Source organism: Ascaphus truei, unplaced genomic scaffold (genome assembly GCF_040206685.1).
Source record: "Ascaphus truei isolate aAscTru1 unplaced genomic scaffold, aAscTru1.hap1 HAP1_SCAFFOLD_2067, whole genome shotgun sequence".
NCBI classification, from domain to species: Eukaryota; Metazoa; Chordata; class Amphibia; order Anura; family Ascaphidae; genus Ascaphus; species Ascaphus truei.
The window spans coordinates 1-329 of NW_027454976.1; positions in this window are offsets into that span (position 1 = coordinate 1).

Sequence of the window (329 nt, forward strand, 5' to 3'; positions counted from 1 at the left end):
CAGCATACATCCCTCACCCCCCCCAGCATACATCCCTCACCCCCCCCAGCATACATCCCCCACCCCCCCCCAGCATACATCCCTCACCCCCCCCAGCATACATCCCTCACCCCCCCCAGCATACATCCCCCACCCCCCCCCCAGCATACATCCCCCACCCCCCCCAGCATACATCCCTCACCCCCCCCAGCATACATCCCTCACCCCCCCCCAGCATACATCCCTCACCCCCCCCAGCATACATCCCTCACCCCCCCCAGCATACATCCCTCACCCCCCCCAGCATACATCCCTCACCCCCCCCCAGCATACATCCCCCACCCCCCCAC